The following is an 18935-nucleotide window of genomic DNA, read 5'->3' as shown; positions in this document are numbered from 1 at the left end:
AATAATCACTTTAAATACTCATAATTACGACAAAATTTAACTATTTGTAAAAATACATATAAAAACAGGCTTTAAAATAGATCAAATAAATTTAAAAAAAATACTAAAAAAATTGAAAAAATACTTATTAGCAACAAACACTAAAAAGAAATGAACGGGAAAAAAGTTGGCTTTTTTAGGTCGTTTTTCTATTGGGTTTGTTGGCGTAAAAATGCACAATTTCAGCGTTATGACAAGAGTCAACTATTTGTAAAAATACATATAAAGTGAAGTGAATTATATTTATATAGCGCTTTTCTCTAGTGACTCAAAGCGCTTTACATAGTGAAACCCAATATCTAAATTACATTTAAACCAGCGTGGGTGGCACTGGGAGCACATGGGTGAAGTGTCTTGCCCAAGGACACAACGGCAGTGACTAGGATGGTGGAAGCGGGAATCGAACCTGCAACCCTCAAGTTGCTGGCACGCCCACTCTACCAACCGAGCTATACCCCAACAAGTTTTAAAATTGAAAAATACTAATAAAATAGAAAATGTTTTACTTTATAGCAACAAACACTAAAAAGATTGAACTACTTGTAAAAATACATATGCAAACAAGCATTAAAATAATTAGTTGTTTTTTTTTCGACAGGGTTTGCTTGTGTAAAAATGCACACATAATCACTTTAAATACTCATAATTATGACAAGATTAAACTATTTGTAAAAAATACAAGTAAAAACAAGCATTAAAATAAATCAAATAATTAAATACAAATTCAAATAAAATGGAAAAACATTACTTTATAGCAACAAACACTAAAAAGAAATGAACTGGGAAAAAAGTTGACTTTTTATAGTTAGTCGTTTTTTCGACAGGGTTTGTTCGTGTAAAAATGCACAAATAATCACTTTAAATACTCATAATTACGACAAAATGTAACTATTTGTAAAAATACATATAAAAACAGGCTTTAAAATAGATCAAATAAATTAAAAAAAAAAAAACTAATAAAATTGAAAAAATACTTATTAGCAACAAACACTAAAAAGAAATGAACGGGAAAAAAGTTGGCTATTTTAGGTCGTTTTTCTATAGGGTTTGTTGGCGTAAAAATGCACAATCACTTTAAATACTCAGCGTTATGACAAGATTCAACTATTTGTAAAAATACATATAAAACAAGTTTTAAAATTGAAAAATACTTATAAAAGAGAATTTTTTTTACTTTATAGCAACAAACACTAAAAAGATTGAACTATTTCTAAAAATATATATGCAAACAAGCATTAAAATAGTTAGTTGTTGTTTTTTCAACAGGGTTTGTTTGTGTAAAAATGCACAAGTAATAACTTTAAATACTCATAATTATAACAAGATTAAACTATTTGTAAAAATACATGTAAAAACAAGCATTAAAATAAATAAAATAATTAAATACAAATTCAAATAAAACGGAAAAACATTACTTTATAGCAACAAACACCAAAAAGAAATTAACTGGGAAAAAAGTTGACTTTTTATAGTTAGTCGTTTTTTCGACAGAGTTTGTTCGTGTAAAAATGCACAAATAATCACTTTAAATACTCATAATTACGACAAAATTAAACTATTTGAAAAAATACATATAAAAACAGGCTTTAAAATAGATCAAATAAATTAAAAAAAAACTAATAAAATTGAAAAAATACTTATTAGCAACAAACACTAAAAAGAAATGAACGGGAAAAAAGTTGGCTATTTTAGGTCGTTTTTCTATAGGGTTTGTTGGAGTAAAAATGCACAATTTCAGCGTTATGACAAGATTCAACTATTTGTAAAAATACATATAAAACAAGTTTTAAAATTGAAAAATACCAATAAAATAGAAAATGTTTTACTTTATAGCAACAAACACTAAAAAGATTTAACTATTTCTAAAAGTACATATGCAAACAAGCATTAGAATAGTTTGTTGTTGTTTTTTCCGACAGGGTTTGCTTGTGTAAAAATGCACAAATAATCACTTTAAATACTCATAATTATGACAAGATTAAACTATTTGTAAAAATACATGTAAAAACAAGCATTAAAGTAAATCAAATAATTAAATACAAATTCAAATAAAATGGAAAAACATTACTTTATAGCAACAAACACTAAAAAGAAATTAACTGGGAAAAAAGTTGACTTTTTATAGTTAGTCGTTTTTTCGACAGGGTTTGTTCGTGTAAAAATGCACAAATAATCACTTTAAATACTCATAATTACGACAAAATTAAACTATTTGTAAAAATACATATAAAAACAGGCTTTAAAATAGATCAAATCAATTTTAAAAAAATACTAATAAAAAAAGTTGGCTATTTTAGGTCGTTTTTCTATAGGGTTTGTTGGCGTAAAAATGCACAATTTCAGCGTTATGACAAGATTCAACTATTTGTAAAAATACATATAAAACAAGTTTTAAAATTGAAAAATACCAATAAAATAGAAAATGTTTTACTTTATAGCAACAAACACTAAAAAGATTGAACTATTTCTGAAAATACATATGCAAACAAGCATTAAAATAGTTAGTTGTTTTTTTTCCGACAGGGTTTGCTTGTGTAAAAATGCACAAATAATCACTTTAAATACTCATAATTATGACAAGATTAAACTATTTGTAAAAAATACATGTGAAAACAAGCATTAAAATAAATCAAATAATTAAATACAAATTCAAATAAAATGGAAAAACATTACTTTATAGCAACAAACACTAAAAAGAAATTAACTGGGAAAAAAGTTTACTTTTTATAGTTAGTTGTTTTTTCGACTGGGTTTGTTCGTGTAAAAATGCACAAATAATCACTTTAAATACTCATAATTACGACAAAATTAAACTATTTGTAAAAATACATATAAAAACAGGCTTTAAAATAGATAAAATAAATTAAAAAAAATACTACTAAAATTTTAAAAATACTTATTAGCAACAAAAAAGAAATGAACGGGAAAAAAGTTGGCTTTTTATAGTCGTTTTTTCTATAGGGTTTGTTCGTAAAAATGCACAATCACTTTATTTTTTTTAATGAATATATATATATATATATATATATATATATATATATATATATATATTGTATTTGTAAAAATACATATGCAAACAAGCATTGAAATAGTGAGTTGTTTTTTTCCAACAGGGTGTGCTTGTGTAAAAATGCACAAATAATCACTTTAAATTCTCATAATTATGACAATATTAAACTATTTGTAAAAATACATGTAAAAACAAGCATTAAAATGGATCAAATAATTAAATAAAAATTCTAATAAAATGGAAAAAAATTACTTCACAGCAACAAACACTAAAAAGAAATTAACTGGGAAAAAAGTTGACTTTTTATAGTCGTTTTTTTTACAGGGTTTGTTCGTGTAAAAATGCACAAATAACCACTTTAAAAACCCGTAGTTATGACAAGATTAAACTATTTGTAAAAATACATATAAAAACAGGCTTTAAAATAGATCAAACAAATAAATAAAAAAATACTAATAAAATAGAAAAACAATACTTTATAGCAACAAACACAAAAGATATTAACGGGGAAAAAGGTGGCTTTTTATAGTAAGTCCTTTTTTCGACAGGGTTTGTTCGTGTAAAAATGCACAAATAATCACTTTAAATACTCATAATTACGACAAAATTAAACTATTTGTAAAAATACATATAAAAACAGGCTTTAAAAATAAACCAAACAAATTAAAAATAGATCAAACAAATTAACAAAAATACTAATAAAAAAAAGAAAATACTTTATTGCAACAAACACAAAAGATATTAACGGGAAAAAAGTTGGCTTTTTATGGTTAGTCGTTTTTTCGACAGGGTTTGTTCGTGTAAAAATGCCCAAATAATCACTTTAAAAACCCATAGTTATGACAAGATTAAAGTATTTGTAAAAATACATTTAAAAACAGGCTTTAAAAATAAATCAAACAAATTAAAAATAGATCAGACAAATTTAAAAAATACTAATAAAATAGAAAAAAAGACTTTATAGCAACAAACTCTAAAAAGATATTAATGGGGAAAAAAGTTGGCTTTTTATGGTTAGTCGTTTTTTCTATAGGGTTTGTTTGTGTAAAAATGCACAAATAATCACTTTAAAAACCCATATTTATGACAAGATTAAAATATTTGTAAAATACATATAAAAACAGGCTTTAATATACATCAAATAATTAAAAAATATACTAATAAAATAGAAAAATAATACTCTATAGCAACAAACACTAAAAAGATATTAACGGGGAAAAAAGTTGGCTTTTTATGGTTAGTCGTTTTTTCAATAGGGTTTGTTTGTGTAAAAATGCAAAAATAATCACTTTAAATATTCATGATTAAACTATTTGTAAAAATACATATATAAACAGGCTTTAAAATGGATCAAATAAATAACAAAAATACTAATAAAATAGAAAAAATACTAATAAAATAGAAAAATACTTTATAGCAACAATCACTAAAAAGATTAAACCATTTGTAAAAATACATATACAAACAAGCATTAAAATAGATAAAATAAATAAATAGAATACTAATAAAATCGAAAAAAAATTTTTTTATAGCAACAAAACACTAAAAAGATATTAATGGGAAAAAAGTTGGCTTTTTATGGTTAGTCGTTTTTTTCTATAGGGTTTGTTTGTGTAAATATGCAAAAATATCACTTTAAATATCCATGATTATGACAAGATTAAACTATTTGTAAAAATACATATAAAAACAGGCTTTAAAATAGATCAAATAAATAACAAAAATATTTATAAAATAGAAAAATACTTTATAGCAACAATCACTAAAAAGATTAAACCATTTGTAAAAATACATATACAAACAAGCATTAAAATAGATAAAATAAATAAACAGAATACTAATAAAATTGAAAAAAAATTTACTTTATAGCAACAAAACACTAAAAAGATATTAACGGGAAAAAAGTTGGCTTTTTATGGTTAGTCGTTTTTTCTATAGGGTTGTTCGCGTGAAAATGCACAAATAACTTTAAATACCCATCATCATGACTAAACTATTTGTAAATACACATTTAAAACCAAGCCTTAAAATAGATCAAATAAATTTAAAAAAGAATAAGAAAAGAGAAAAAAATTAACTTCATAGCAACAAACACAAAAAAGATTAAACTATTTGTAAAAATACATATACAAACAAGCATTAGATTACATCAAATAAATAAAAAAAACACAAATAAAATGGAAAAAATTTGGCTTTTTATAGTTAGTAATTTTTTTTACAGGGTTTATTCTTGTAAATATGCACAAATAATGACTTCAAATATCCATACATTTACCAGATTAAACTATTTGTAAAAATAAATATAAAACAAGCCTCTAAATAGATAAAATGAAGAAAAAAAATAATAAAATAGGGGAAAATTTGATTATTTTTTTTTTCTTTTTTTAGATTACACTGCAGATATAGCAACAAACACCAATATTGACAGCTTGACCCTGGAACAGACTATTTCGATCAGCGAGTTCGTTAAATTTTTTTATAAAATAATAATAATAATAACAATACAACGTTAACGACACGTTTGGTACACGCAGAATATTGCAGTACTGCCGCACACATGGCTACATGACATTATATACCATTGCAGCCTCCATGACATTCTAGCCCTCAAATTCTTGGACGTGATTTACTGCTTCCAAGGAGAAGCTCGCACGCATGCGCACCGAGCCGAGAGGAACAAAAACATCCGAGGAGCCGCAAACACCACACATGAGGAGGAGGAGGAGGAGGAAGAGCAGGGTTATGAAGGCACATATATATACTGTACATGAAACCTGCAAACATGACATCCACACCAGGAAGTCGCAAACCTACCCTGAACACATCTCCGTGCTCCGTGTGACACTTGAACGCACCATCAACAAACTCCTTCACCGTTCACACAACTTACAACTTTTTTTTTTTTTTTTTTTTTAAAACACACTCCCAAAATGGCTGCACTTGCATCGGAATAACAAGCATAACACGACACTCGAATACAGCTGGCGTGGCTGTTAAAATGTCGCGAAAAGCCGCAAAAAAAAAAAAAAAAAAAAAGTGACGCAAAAAAAATAAATACATAAGCAGCACGTCGACGTCAAAAGTTGCGTAAAAGTGCTTCCAAACACAACACACACACACACACACACATAAAAAAGTAGTTTACCCACCAAAAAGTTTCCAGCGCCGCATGAAGCCAACTTTCACATGAAGCCACCAAGCGAGAAAAGCGAGAGAGAAAGTCCAAACACTCCGAGCTCGATGTCGTTCTTGCTGTTTTGTTGTTTGCGTGGAGGGGGGAAAAAAAGCAGATATTTGTGGCCTGGGAGTGAATGTCTCTCCTCAGGCTGCAGCGCAGCAATGGGCGCTAAGCTGGCTGCAGCTGTGACGTCATCGCACTCTCACAAACTTTTTTTTTAACACGCAGGGACACTTTTTTTTTGTTATTGATGGGGTTTTTTTTGTTTGTTTTGACTTCCCTTTTCATTAAAATATATTTACTTAAAAATAATAAAACAGAGTCACGAGAAAATAATTTGTTTCATATTTATACATTTAAAAACAAGCTTCAAAATAGATCAAATAAACAAATTCTAATAATAAAATAGAAACATTTAAATTTGTTGACTAAAACTTTTGAAATAATAAATATAATGACACATATTTTTATTTTTTTCTTCAATAATTTTAAAAATAAGTTAATGGGAAAAAAGTGGGCTTTTTACAGTTAGTCGTTTTTTTCTTTTGTGTTTGGTTGTGTAAAAATGCACAAATAACCACTTTAAATACCCATAATTATGACAAAATTAAAGTAGTTGTAAAAATACATTTTAAAACAAGCTTCAAAATAGATCAAATACATAAATAAAAAAGAATAAAATACAAAAATGTACATTTATAGCAACAAACACTTATATGTATTTGTTTGTTTGTTGACTAAAACTTTTGAAATAATAATTAAATACAATGACACATATTTTGATTTTTTTCTTCAATAATTTAAAAAATAAATTAATGGGAAAAAAGTTGGCTTTTTACAGTTAGTCGTTTTTTTCTATGATGTTTGTTTGTGTAAAAATGCACAAATAACCACTTTAAATACCCATAATTATGAGAAGATTAAAGTAGTTGTAAAATACATTTAAAAACAAGCTTCCAAATTGATAAATAAAAACTAATAAAATAGAAAAAAGGTACATTTACAGCAACAAACATGTATATGTATTTTTCTATTTGTTAACTAAAGCTTTTGAAATAGTAATTAAATATAATGATCCATATTTTTTTCTTCAATAATTTTAAAAATAAATTAACCAGAAAAAGTTGGCTTTTATAGTAAGTGTTTTTTTTAATAGTGTTTGTTTGTGTAAAAATGCACAAATAACCACTTTAAATACCCATAATTATGACAAGATTAAAGTAGTTGTAAAAATACATTTAAAAACAAGCTTCAAAATAGATCAAATACATAAATAGAAAATAATAAAATACAAAAATGCAAATTTATAGCAACAAACACTTATATGTATTTGTTTGTTTGTTGACTAAAACTTTTGAAATAATAATTGAATTTAATGACACATATTTTTATTTTTTTCTTCAATAATTTAAAAAATAAATTAATGGGAAAAAAGTTGGCTTTTTACAGTTAGTCGTTTTTTTCTTTTGTGTTTGTTTGTGTAAAAATGCACAAATAACCACTTTAAAAACCCATAATTATGACAAGATTAAAGTAGTTGTAAAAATACATTTAAAAACAAGCTTCAAAATAGATCAAATACATAAATAAAAAATAATAAAATACAAAAATGTAAATTTATAGCAACAAACACTTATATGTATTTGTTTGTTTGTTGACTAAAACTTTTGAAATAATAATTGAATATAATGACACATGTTTTTGTTTTTTTCTTCAATAATTTTAAAAATAAATTAATGGGAAAAAAGTTGGCTTTTTACAGTTAGTCGTTTTTTTCTATGATGTTTGTTTGTGTAAAAATGCACAAATAACCACTTTAAATACACATATTATGACAAGATTAAAGTAGTTGTAAAAATACATTTAAAAACAAGCTTCCAAATAGATCAAATAAATAAATAAAAATCTAATAAAATAGAAAAAAGCAACAAACACGTATATGTATTTTTCTATTTGTTCACCAAAACTTTTGAAACAGTAATTAAATATAATGATCCATATTTTTATTTTTTTTTCTTCAATAATTTTAAAAAGAAATTAACCTGAAAAAGTTGGCTTTTATCGTAAGTGTTTTTTTCAACAGTGTTTGTTTGTGTGAAAATGCACAAATAACCATTTTAAAAACCCATAATAATGACAAGATTAAGGTATTTGTAAAAAATAAATTTAAAAACAAGCTTCAAAATAGATCAAATACATAAATTAAAAAAAAGATTTAAAAATGTAAATGTATAGGAACAAACACCTATTTGTTTATTTGTTGACTTAAACTTTTGAAATGATAATTAAATATAATGACCCATATTTTCATTTTTTTCTTAAATAATTTTAAAAATAAATTAACGGGGAAAAAGTTAGCTTTTTATAGTTAGTCGTTTTTTCTATAGTATTTGTGTAAAAATGCGCAAATAATCACTTTAAATACCCATAATCATGACAAGATTAAACTATTTGTAAAAATACATTTAAAACGAGCTTCAAAATAGATCAAATAAATAAAAATAAATAACATACATAAAATGTAAATTTATAGCAATAAACACTTGTATGTATTTCTTTATTTGTTGACTAAAACTTTTGAAATAATAATTAAATATCATCAACCATATTTGTATTTTTTTTTCTTCAATCATTTTAAAAAGAAATTAACCAGAAAAAAAGTTGGCCTTTAATGTAAGTGTTTTCTTCAATAGTGTTTTTTTTTTGTGTAAAAATGCACAAACAACCATTTTAAAAACCCATAATTATGACAAGATTAAGGTATTTGTAAAACATTTATTTAAAAACAAGCTTCAAAATAGATCAGGTAAATAAAAATATATAAATAAAATAGGAAAAAAATAAAATTTATAACAACAAACCCTTATTTACTTTGTTTATTTGTTGACTAAAACTTTTGAAATAATAATTAAATATTTTGAACCATTTTTGTATTTTTTCTTCGATCATTTTAAAAAGAAATTAATGGTAAAAAAGCTCTCTTTTTTTTAGCGAGTAATTTTTTCTATAGCGTTTGTTTGTGTAAAAATGCACAAATAATCACTTTAAATACCCATAATTATGACAAGATTAAACTATTTGTAAAAAATACATTTAAAAACCAGCTTCAAAATAGATCAAATACATAAATAGAAAATAATACAATATAAAAATGTAAATTTATAGCAACACACTTATATGCATTTGTTTATTTGTTGACTAAAACTTTTGAAATAATAATTAAATATCATGAACCATATTTGTATTCTTCCTTGAATCATTTTAAAAATAAATTAACCGGGGAAAAAAATGGCTTTTTATAGTTAGCCGTTTTTTCTATACTGTTTGTTTGTGTAAAAATGCACAAATAATCGCTTTAAATACCAATAATTATGACAAGATTAAAGTAGTTTTAAAAATACATTTAAAAACAAGCTTCAAAATATATCAAGTAAATAGAAATAAATAAATAAAATAGAAAAAAACAAACAAATTAATAGCAACAAACACTTATTTACTTTATTTGTTGACTAAAACTTTTAAAATAATAATTAAATATTATGAACCATGTTTGTATTTTTTTTAAATAATTTTAAAAAGAAATTAATGGTAAAAAAAAAAAAGTTGTCTTTTTATAGAGAGTCATTTTTTCGATAGCGTTTGTTTGTGTAAAAATGCACAAATAATCACTTGTAATACCCATAATTATGAAAAGATTAAACTATTGGTAAAAATACATTTAAAAACAAGCTTCAAAATAGATCAAATACATAAAAATGTGTGGTGGCCCTGCGATGAGGTGGCGACTTGTCCAGGGTGTACACCGCCTTCCGCCCGATTGTTGCTGAGCTGGGCACCAGCGACCCCAAAGGGAATAAGCGGCAGAAAAATGGATGGATGGAATAATAATAATAAAATGGAAAAATAAAATAAATTCACATCAACAAACACTTATTTACTTTGTTTATTATTGACTAAAACTTTTAAAATAATAATTAAATATCATCAACTATATTTGTATTTTTTTTTCAATCATTTTAAAAAGAATTTAACTCGAAAAAAGTTGGCTTTTCATAGTTATCCGTTTTTTCTCTAGTGTTTGTGTGCGAGCATCTTCGTATTAGTAATTATACAGCTATTACTGAATGAGACACACTTTGGCTTCTTTTTGCACTTGTAAAACTATGAAAAATGCTCAAAAGTGACTTAAAACATTGCCTAAGATTTTAAAGTATTTAAAATGAACACAACTTGACCCTAGAACAGACTTTATTTATTTATTACTGTAAAAATGTTACAACGGTACATTTTTGACTACTTTATACCTGCATTATCCTTTCCATCCTTCCCCTTTCCATCCTTTTGTAACTGAGCTACTGTGTGGAAAGTTTGTCAGTCTCGGTCTATTGTATATCATGTATAAATAATGTATGGCAATGCTTCAAAACATTACACTAAATTATAAAAAATAAAAAGAAAAAAAACATTTGAAAGTACTTATTTCAAACTTTTCTTAAGTCCAGCATGCAAGAAACCACGTGGAAATAAACAAATATGAACGTTTTGTGCACAACATTAAGTACATCAAAAATAATCCAAACAATCAAACTAAATTTTCCCAAACCGAAAATGAAATGTGATATATCTTATGAAAATAGTCTAGTATTGTTTGCTGCTGTGTCACATAAACTAGTAAAGTATATAAAGTTTGATATGTTACGCTTCTATTTAAAAAAAAAGAAAACGTTTTTAAAAGGTATTTAAAAAGCAACAAAAAATTTTAAATAAGTCACTTAATAAAAAGTAATAAAACAGAAACTGCAATCAAGTCTGATACATTTGTTATTCTTTTTTAATGACTGTAAAAATGCTCAAATAAACACTTAATAATCATCTTCTAAAGACAAAACTATTTGTAAAAAACAAAAAAACATTTAAAAACGAAATGAAACATAGAAAAATAATAAATGGAAAAAACATATTCTAAAGTTTACACTGCAACTATATAGCAATAAATATGTGCTTATTTTTTATTAACCAAACCTTTAAAAAAAACAACTACATATTATGAGCCATATTTTTCTTTATTTTTCTTTATAAATTTGAAAAGGAAAATAACCTGGAAAAAAGTTGTCCATGAAGTTTGATCTTTTAAGCTTTTATTTATTGAGGAAAAAAAGGAGAAAAAATATTCAATGAAAGAAAAAGCAACAAAAAAAAAGTCACTAAATAAAAAGTAATAAAACAGAAACTGCAATTAAATCTGATGCATTTTATATTGTTCTTTAATGACTGTAAAAATGCTCAAATAATCCCTTAATAATCATCGTCAAAAGATAAAACTATTTGTAAAAAAAACAAACAAACAAAAAAACATTTCAAAATGTATTTCAACAATAAAAAATGTTCAGCTTCAAAATGAATCACAGAAAAATAATAAATAGAATAACATTTTCTAAAGTTTAAACTGCAGCTATATAGCAATAAAAAATGCTTATTTATTAACTAAACCTTTTTTTAACTACATATAATGAACCATATTTTATTTTTATTTTCTTTATAAATTTGAAAAGGAAAATAACCAGGAAAAAAGTTGTATATGAAGTACGTAAAGTTTGATCTTTTACTCTTTTATTTATTGGGAGGAAAACAATTAAATTAATTAAAAAGCAACAAAAATAAGTCACTAAATAAATAAAAAATATTTAAAAACGTATAAAAAAATTTCAGCTTGGAAACGAATCTTAGAAAAATAATAAATAGAAAAAAAAATTCCAAAGTTTACACTGCAACTATAAAGCAATAAAAAAATGCTTATTTATTAACTAAACCTTTTTTTTAAGTACATATAATGAACCATATTTTATTTTTATTTTCTTTATAAATTTGAAAAGGAAAATAACCAGGAAAAAAGTTGTATATGAAGTACATAAAGTTTGATATTTTACTCTTTTATTTATTAGGATAATTTTTTTTTTCAATGAATTAAAAAGCAACAAAAATAAGTCACTAAATAAATAAAAAATATTTAAAAACGTATAAAAAATGTTCAGCTTGGAAACGAATCTTAGAAAAATAATAAATAGAAAAAAAAATTCTAAAGTTTACACTGCAACTATATAGCAAAAAAAAAAATGCTTATTTATTAACTAAACCTTTTTTTTAACTACATATAATGAACCATATTTTATTTTTATTTTCTTTATAAATTTGAAAAGGAAAATAAACAGGAAAAAAGTTGTATATGAAGTACATAAAGTTTGATCTTTTACCTTTTTATTTATTAGGAGAAAAACAAATTTCAATGAATTAAAAAGCAACAAAAATAAGTCACTAAATAAATAAAAAATATTTAAAAACGTATAAAAAATGTTCAGCTTGGAAACGAATCTTAGAAAAATAATAAATAGAAAAAAAAATTTTAAGTTTACACTGCAGCTATATAGCAAAAAAAATGTGTTTATTTTTTTAACTAAACCTTTTTTTTTCTTGATAACTACATATTATAAACCTTATTTTTCTTAATAAATTTGAAAAGAAAAATAACCAGGAAAAAAGTTGTATATGAAGTTTGTCGTTTTACGCTTTTATTTTTTGAAAAAAAAAAAGTTAGTCAATGAATTAAAAAGCAACAACAATAAGCCACTAAATAAAAAGTAATAAAACAGAAACTGCAATCAAATCTGATGCATTTGCTATTTTTCTTTAATGACTGTGAAAATGATCAAATAATCACTTAATAATTATCTTCAAAAGATAAAACTATTTGTAATAAGACAAACACACAAAAAAACATTTAAAAATGTATTTGAGCGAGGAAAAAAAATGCTCAGCTTCGAAACAAATAACAGAAAAATATTAAATGGAAAAACATTTTCTAAAGTTTAAACTGCATCTATAAAATGTGCTTATTTATTAACTAAACTTTTTTTTTTTTAAATATCTACATATTAGGAAACCATATTTTTCTTTAGAAATTTGAATAGGAAAATAACCAGGAAAAAAATTGTATATGATGTTTGTTGTTTTACGCTTTTATTAATTGTGTGTGTGTGGGGGGGGGGGGGGGGGGGGGGGAGATTAATGAATTAAAAAGCAACAAAAATAAGTCACCAAATAAAAAGTAAAAAAACAGAAACTGCAATTAAATCTGATGAGTTTGCTATTCTTCTTTAATGACTGTAAAAATGCTTAATCACTTAAAAATAATCTTCAAAACTATTTGGAGAAAACAAAAAAATATTTAAAAACGTATTTGACCCATGAAAAATGTTCAGCGTTGAAATTAATCATAATAAAATAATAAATAGAAAAACATTTTCTAAAGTTTACATTGCAGCTATATACCCATAAAAATGTGCTTATTTATTAACTAAACCTTTTTTTTTTTTAATAACTACATTGGCCCTGCGATGAGGTGGCGACTTGTCCAGGGTGTACCCCGCCTTCCGCCCGATTGTAGCTGAGATAGGCGCCAGCACCCCCCGCGACCCCAAAAGGGAATAAGCGGTAGAAAATGGATGGGATGGATGGATATAATGAACCATATTTTTATTTATTTTTATCTATAAATTTGAAAAGGAAAATAACCAGGAAAAAAGTTGTATATGAAGTTTGTTGTTTTACGCTTTTATTTATTGGGGGGAAAAAAGGTTTTTAATGAATTAAAAAGCAACAAAAATAGGTCACCAAATAAAAGGTAAAAAAAAAACAGAAACTACAATTAAATCTGATGCGTTTGCTATTCTTCTTTAATGACTGTAAAAATGCTTAATCACTTAAAAATAATCTTCAAAACTATTTGGAGAAAACAAAAAAATATTTAAAAACGTATTTGACCCATGAAAAATGTTCTGCGTCGAAATTAATCATAATAAAATAATTAATAGAAAAACATTTTCTAAAGTTTACATTGCAGCTATATATACCCATAAAAATGTGCTTATTTGTGAACTAAACCTTTTTTTTGTTTAATAACTACATATAATGAACCATATCTTTATTTATTTTTATCTATAAATTTGAAAAGGAAAATAACCAGGAAAAAAGTTGTATATGAAGTTTGTTGTTTTACGCTTTTATTTATTGGGGGGGAAAAAAGGTGTTTAATGAATTAAAAAGCAACAAAAATAAGTCCCCAAATAAAAAGTAAAAAAACAGAAACTACAATCATATCTGATGCGTTTGATATTCTTCTTTAATGACTGTAAATATGCTTAAAAAATCACTTAAGAGTAATCTTCAAAAGTTAAAACTATTTGTTGAAAACAAAAAAATATTTAAAAACGTATTTGACTCATGAAAAATGTTCAGCTTCAAAATTAATCATAGAAAAATAATAAATAGAAAAAATATTTTCTAAAGTTTACACTGCAGCTATAGTCATTAAAAATTGTGCTTATTTATGAACTAAACCTTTTTTATTTTTTCTTTTTTTAAATAACTACATATTATGAAGCATATTTTTTATTTGTTTTTCTTTATACATTTGAAAAGGAGAATAACTAGGAAAAAAGTTGTATATGAAGTTTGATCTTTTAAGCTTTTATTCATTGGAAAAAAGAAAAAGAAAAAAGGTATTCAATGAATTAAAAAGCAACAGAAATTAGTCACCAAACAAACAGTAATAAAACAGAAACTGCAATTAAATCTGATGCATTTGATATTAAAAGTATTAATCACTTAATAATCCTCTTCAAAAGATAAAACTATTTGTGAAAAAAAACCAAAATAACATTTAAAAACGTATTTGACCAATAAAAAATAACCAGCTTCGAAACAAATCCTAGAAAAATAATAAATAAACATTTTGTAAAGTTTACACTGCAGCTATTAAGCAATACAAACTGCTTATTTAACTAAACCTTTTTTGTTTTAAATAACTATATATTATCAACCATATTTTTATTTATATATTTGAAAAGGAAAATAACCTGGAAAAAAGTTGCATTCTGAAAGTTAGTGGCTATAAAATAAAGTGTGTGTGTGTGTGTGTGTGTGTGTGTGTGTGTGTGTGTGTGTGTGTGTGTGTGTGTGTGTGTGTGTGTGTGTGTGTGTGTGTGTGTGTGTGTGTTTTGTGAAAGAATGACTTCCAGGGCATGTGAGGTGGTTTCCTCCTGGCAGCCCACCCCAGACTCATGCAGGGGGGGGGGGGGGGACATGTTTGTGCAGCCATGGTGGGAACATGGGGGGGTGGGGTAATTGTGGTGCGTTCAGGCTCCGCCCGTCACGCACGGAAACGCACCGTAAATAACAGCATCCCACTCCCTATTCCGACGTATTAATGCATCCACGTCTTCTTTACTTGCATTGCTATTTTTTTTTTTCCCCAAAAAACGCTTTGACGCGCTAACTCTGTCCGTTCACCCACAATCGCTATTTATTGACATTATAATTCACAGCCTTCAAAAATAGTCGGAACAATTAGATTTGGTAGTTTTAAATGTCTGCGGCGTGATGTAAACAATGGAATTCCAGAAGTTGCCATCCGGCAAATGCGCAATATAATCGATTAGTGACACATTTCTTCAAAGTTGTTACAGTTCCGACTGCATTTGAAGGCACCAGAGGCCTTTTCTCTCTAAGCCACGCCCCCGAAGCGCAACGGTTTTTACCTGAGTTGTTTTTCTCCACTTTTTGTCCAAAAAACGTCTTTTAAACACCCGCATTTATCCATTAACGCACTCAACATATTTATTTCTTTAAATGTTTTGTTTTTGTGTGTTCGTTCTGTTCTGACATGTTATTCAAGGGGAGGAAAAACTATACTTCCCGATTTTTATAAAATGATTATTTCTTACTTTTCAAAATATTACTTCGTGCTTTTTAATTGTTTCTCTTCCAAATTGGCATCAAAAAAAAAAAAAAAAGATTTATAATTGAAGCATATGATTAAAATCTCCGGGAAGAAACAAATCAAAACAATTTGATTGAAAATATTTGGTTTAAATTTAAGAGGAAAGTACGCTCATAATTAAAAGTAATTGATTAAAACAAATTGGGATGTGGAAAATTAACTTGCAAAGTTGAAATAATACACATGTGTAAATAATAAATATTGATTATTTAAAAGTATAAAGTTTAAGGAATAAATGTTAATGTGTATTAACATTAATAATTACGAGCAGAGTTGACAACATTGTAAACATTTATTATTATTTTTTATTTCATGACATCAATGAAATTCACTTTTTAATGGGGAAAAAATATATAATATATATAAAATAAAGAAAAAATTGTTGGCCTTGTAAAAATGATAGTTTCATTTTATGAATGATTAAAAACAGCAAATTATACCCACAATGAAATAATACAAACTTTAAACATTTGACATTTTGATGATAGAAGAAGAAGAATATGTCAAAGTAAATCAGTTCAAACATGAACGCTTGAGTTTTATTGTTAAGATGAAAGCATTCTTAAAGGAAAACATGAGGGGAGAAAAATGCAATTTTAACAAAAGTGCAAGACATTTTCTCTCATTTGTATTTTTCCTACAAACAAGGCTCCTTGAAGGAGAAAACATCAGTTAATAGTTGACCATTAATTTTTTTTTTGCACTTTTATTATGTTATGGCTCAGAAAAAAGTTGTTCACCAGAGCTGATGTTTTAAACACATGAGATCCAAAATGAAAACAAAACACCAAAAATACAATTTTATTTTCTACAATTCTTTATTGCTGTCGATCATTGCCATGGCCTAACTGTGCCGCAAAGCAGGAATTATAAATCAAATATTTTCAATAGTTAGGGCGAAAAAAAAAAACTGTTTACAACCTTTTAAATGTTTTTCTTTTAAGCATTATGAGGTCCCTGAAAACATAAAGTAACACTTTAATCACTTTTATACTCCTATAATCCAATATAGCGATGCTGTCTGAGGCTGAGCCAATCAGTGGCCACAATACTGAACAGTAATGGCGTGCGATACCACGGATTCTATTTCCGATCCGATACCAAGTGAAATTCAGGCTGGTATCGGCGATACCAATCCGAAAAATACTAAGATATCTATTTCAGACAAAAAACAACGATAAAAATTGAAGAAGAAAGAGAAAAACATTCAAATGAAAAGAAAAAAAATGATGGCATTTTTTAAACTAAAATAATAACATCCTTAGTCACCTTTAAAATATTTATCTTTACATATACAGTACAGGCCAAAAGTTTGGACACGCCTTCTCATTCGATGGGTTTTCTTTATTTTCATGATTATTTAAATTGTCACATCATGTACATGACAAAAAAAAAAAAAAAACGGTGAAATAACTGAAAACAGGTTCTATAGTATAGTTTCTTCAAAATAGCCACCCTTTGGACACTTTTGGCATTCTCTCGATGAGCTTCAAGCACACCTGTGAAGTGAAAACTATTTCAGGTGACTACCTCTTGAAGCTCGTCAAGAGAATGCCAAGAGTGTGCAAAATCAGAGGAAAAGGTGGCTATTTTTGAAGAAACTAGAATATAAAACCTATTTTCAGTTATTTTTTGCTAAATAAAAAATGTTCATTCATAGTTTTGATGCCTTCAGTGACAATCTACAATGTAAATAGTCATGAAAATAAAGAAAATGCATTGACTGAGAAGGTGTGTCCAAACATTTGGCCTCTACTGTATATGACATCATCTATATATATATATATATATATATATATATGTGTGTATATATATATATATATATATATATATATATATATATATATATATATATATATATATATATATATATATATATATATATATATGTATGTATGTATGGCCTCACGGTGGAAGAGGGGTTAGTGCGTCTGCCTCACAATACGAAGGTCTTGAGTAGTCAGGGTTCAATCCCGGGCTCGGCATCTTTCTGTGTGGAGTTTGCATGTCCTCCCCGTGAATGCGTGGGTTCTCTCTGGGTACTCCGGCTTCCTCCCACTTCCACAGACATGCACCTGGGGATAGGTTGATTGGCAACACTAAATCGGCCTTAGTGTGTGAATGTTGTCTGTCTGTCTGTGTTGGCCCTGCAATGAGGTGGCGACTTGTCCAGGGTGTACGCTGCCTTCCGCTCGATTGTAGCTGAGATAGACACCCGCGACCCCAAAGGGAATAAGCGGTAGGAAATGGATGGATGGATATATATATATATATATATATATATATATATATATATGTATATGTATGTATGTATGTATATATATCCATATACAAACCCATATACAAACCCCGTTTCCATCTGAGTTGGGAAATTGTGTTAGATGTAAATACAAATGGAATACAATGATTTGCAAATCCTTTTCAACCCATATTCACTTGAATTCACTACAAAGACAAGATATTTGATGTTCAAACTCATATATATATATATATATATATATATATATATATATATATATATATATATATATACACTATTTTTTTGCCAATAATAATTAACTTAGAATTTCATGGCTACAACACATGCCAAAGTAGTTGGGAAAGGGCATGTTCACCACTGTGTTACATCACCTTTTCTTTTAGCAAAAGTCAATAAAAGTTTGGGAACTGAGAAAACTGATTGTTGAAGCTTTGAAAGTGGAATTCTTTCCCATTCTTGTTTTATGTAGAGCTTCAGTCGTTCAAAAGTCTGGGGTCTCCGCTGTCGTATTTTATGCTTCATAACGCGCCACACATTTTCCATGGGAGACATGTCTGGACTGGGCGGAGTTTGTTTTCAGAGCATCCAGCCTTGAAACGCATTTGTCAGAAAC

The 18935-nt window shown here is 26.5% G+C and overlaps 1 protein-coding gene across 2 annotated transcripts in view; it reads right to left on the bottom strand.

The window, feature by feature from the left end:
* plagl2 (pleiomorphic adenoma gene-like 2) overlaps positions 1-6411 on the bottom strand; it is a 117692-nt gene extending 111281 nt beyond the window's left edge. For both annotated transcript variants that reach the window (XM_061902718.1, XM_061902717.1), the window contains exon 1: positions 6199-6411. The gene's annotated coding sequence lies outside the window, so the exon portion shown is untranslated. The remainder of the gene's footprint in view (positions 1-6198) is intronic.
* Between the last annotated feature and the right edge of the window lie 12524 nt (positions 6412-18935).

Source organism: Nerophis ophidion, linkage group LG06 (genome assembly GCF_033978795.1).
Source record: "Nerophis ophidion isolate RoL-2023_Sa linkage group LG06, RoL_Noph_v1.0, whole genome shotgun sequence".
In the NCBI taxonomy this organism is placed as follows: Eukaryota; Metazoa; Chordata; class Actinopteri; order Syngnathiformes; family Syngnathidae; genus Nerophis; species Nerophis ophidion.
The sequence above is the reverse complement of the archived record's forward strand: the minus strand, read 5'-3'. Positions and strand labels throughout refer to the sequence as shown.